The sequence below is a fragment of the Gobio gobio genome (assembly GCF_949357685.1).
Source record: "Gobio gobio genome assembly, chromosome: 17".
NCBI lineage: Eukaryota > Metazoa > Chordata > Actinopteri > Cypriniformes > Gobionidae > Gobio > Gobio gobio.
In genome coordinates, this window is record NC_137110.1 from 1,648,351 (window position 1) to 1,651,918 (window position 3,568).

Below are 3,568 nucleotides of genomic sequence, written 5' to 3' on the forward strand. Positions count from 1 at the left end.
GTATGTATGTATGTATGTATGTCTGTATGTATGTATGTCTGTATGTCTGTATGTATGTATGTCTGTATGTCTGTATGCCTGTATGTATGTACGGATGTATGTAATTATGTATGTATGTATGTATGTATGTATGTCTGCATGTATGTATGAATGTATGTATGTACGGATGTCTGTATGTATGTATTAATGTATGGATGTATGTATGTATGTATGTATGTATGTATGTACGGATGTCTGTATTTATGCATGTATGTCTGTATGTCTGTATGTCTGTATGTATGTATGGATGTATGTATTTATGCATGTATGTATGTATGTATGTATGTATGTATGTATGTCTGTATGCATGTATGTATGTATGGATGTATGTAATTATGCATGTATGTATGTATGTATGTATGTCTGTATGTCTGTATGTATGTATGTCTGTATGTATGTATGTATGTATGGATGTATGTATGTATGTATGTATGTATGTCTGTATGTCTGTATGTATGTATGTCTGTATGTATGTATGTATGTATGGATGTATGTAATTATGCATGTATGTATGTATGTATGTATGTATGTCTGTATGTATGTATGTCTGTATGTCTGTATGTATGTATGTCTGTATGTCTGTATGCCTGTATGTATGTACGGATGTATGTAATTATGTATGTATGTATGTATGTATGTATGTCTGCATGTATGTATGAATGTATGTATGTACGGATGTCTGTATGGATGTATGTATGTATGGATGTATGTATGTATGTACGGATGTCTGTATTTATGCATGTATGTCTGTATGTCTGTATGTCTGTATTTATGCATGTATGTATGTATGTATGTATGTATGTATGTCTGCATGTATGTCTGTATTTATGCATGTATGTCTGTATGTCTGTATTTATGCATGTATGTCTGTATGTCTGTATGTCTGTATGTCTGTATGTCTGTATTTATGCATGTATGTCTGTATGTCTGTATGTCTGTATTTATGCATGTATGTCTGTATGTCTGTATGTCTGTATTTATGCATGTATGTCTGTATGTCTGTATGTCTGTATGTATGTCTGTCTGTATTTATGCATGTATGTCTGTATGTCTGTATGTCTGTATTTATGCATGTATGTCTGTATGTCTGTATGTCTGTATTTATGCATGTATGTCTGTATGTCTGTATGTCTGTATGTATGTCTGTCTCAGGGCCGTGCAGAGAGTTCTTCATTGGCAGGGGCTCAAATGTAAAAAAAGGGGCAAAAAAAATTATATATATATAATATATATAAATACCAAAATTATGACATACTAAGACATTTATGAAAAGTAGAAATTATGACATATCCTAAATTATAATTATGAGAAACAGTTGAAATTCTGACATATTAAATAAGTCATAATTATGACATTAAAAGCCATAACTCCAACTTTTTTTTATCTGATAATATTTTTTAAAATCTCATTATTTAGCCTTTTTCTGTCATAATTCTGGTTCTGCTTGTGTTGTCCTGTGGCAGGGCCGGCCCGTGGCATAGGCGGAATAGGCAAATGCTAGGGGCGCCACTCATCCATAGGGGCGCCAAAATGTATTACTGATACTATGTTATTAATATTAATTCGAAATATTAACTTAACTAAGTCCCCCGCCTCTTCCCGGTCCGCCTCATCAATCTCCCCCCGCCGAGCTACTTGAAGTGCGTCAGAAATATAACGCGCGATCAGTTTAACGTTGGGAATTTGTTGTGTTGCGTCGCCTCTCGCCGCATCTAACGTAGACAGGATTGCTTTCATTTTTTACGGTGCTTGGCCGCTCGCTTCAGGTGTAGACACGGTGAAAGTTGCCTGATTATTTATGACAGATGGCCGAATTGTAGTGTCAAAAAAGACAGAAGCCCTCTGATGCAGGGAAGATAGAGGATACACTGCAAAAATTCTCTTCTTACTTATAGGCCTATTTGTGTCTTGTTTCTAGTCTAAATATCTAAAACTTCTTAAGATGCATTTACTAGATAAGTAAAATGACATAAGATATATTTTTCTTGTTTACTTGAAAATAAAATCAAAATTAAGTGAGTTTATGCTTAAAACAAGCTAAATTATCTGGGGTGAGAAAAATTATATTTCTGATTAAATCTTGTTTCTTGTTTCCGTCCCAAACAGAAATAAGATAATTTTTCTCGCCACATTTGGCAGATCATTTTGCTTGTTTTAAGCAAAAACTCACTTCATTTGAGTGTTTCCCCCCCCCAGAAAACAAGAAAAAATATCTAATGTCATTTTAGTAAATACATCTTGATTTAAGAATTTTTAGATATTTGGACTGGAGACAAGAAAAAAAAATACTAAATAAGAAGAGCATTTTTTGCAGTGTAAAGACAGAGGTAACGTGATGTAGGCTAATGAATGTACAGTTTATTTAATTGCATAGTGGTAAAATTCTAATGTTCGCTAATTAATTCCAGTTTTACCTTAAACTTTATGCAAACAGCTGTTCTGGGTTCTCGAGAGGCCACAGCCAGTGTGATTTTGTAAATAAAAACGCATGCAATATCACTTTTTTAATAGCCTAATGTTTTTACTCTACAGTTGTGCAGTTTTAAGGGGACATATGGCAATTTTAAAATGTATTTTCCAAAATTAGTAATGATATTTATATACAGGTTTATTTAAAATAGCAACATTTGATTTAAAATTCACATTAAATATCTACATTTCTCAGTTTAATTCATGGTGAAAACATGAATGTGCATAGTTTAGTGGAAGATTGCTGCCATCTACTGGAAAACAAACACTTTTGCTAGTTCTCAATGAATAGTTTGTGCATGAATGCTGGATGCTTTTACTCTTGCTATTTGTGTTACGGCTGTAATGTGGCATAGGTGCTATTTTTGTATAGTTTAACTATCATTAGCCTTTTAAAAAATAAAATAATAATAATATCATGAACATAATGACGGGGTAGAATGGACTGCACATCATATAAAACAACAACAATGAAAATAAAAATTAAAAACATCAATGCATTACAAAAATAAAACAGTAGTAATTCCACAACTTAGACTGATAACATAGACTGATAACTTACAAGGGGCACCAAGTAAAATCTTGATTAGGGCAGCAAATTGGTCAGGGCCGGCCCTGTCCTGTGGTGGAGACGGGCTTTGCTGGTTTCCAGTATATCCCACTGGTTTACCGGTTTGCCTTGAGCTCCCGATCTGCAGAACTCACTGTACTCCCATAATGTGTTCACTCAGTGACATCAGTCACACAGAAGCAAAGAAACATGAGGAACTACTGTTCATAATTCATAAATACAGTCCGTTTGACATCATGACGATTGTGGTCATATATTAAGAGACTCTTCGAGTGTGTGTGTGTGTGTGTGTGTGTGTGTGTGTGTGTATAACCTCAAGCGCAGTGACAATAAACGGCTCCAACAAATGTCTCGCAACACTGTTTATGCTAATATCTGCTGTATGTAAATCTGTACATGTTTATGAATAATAATAAAGCAATTTATGTTTATGGCATTAAAATTGTCCATGAAATCAAACTTAACCATTTGCCACTTTTCTGAGGATTT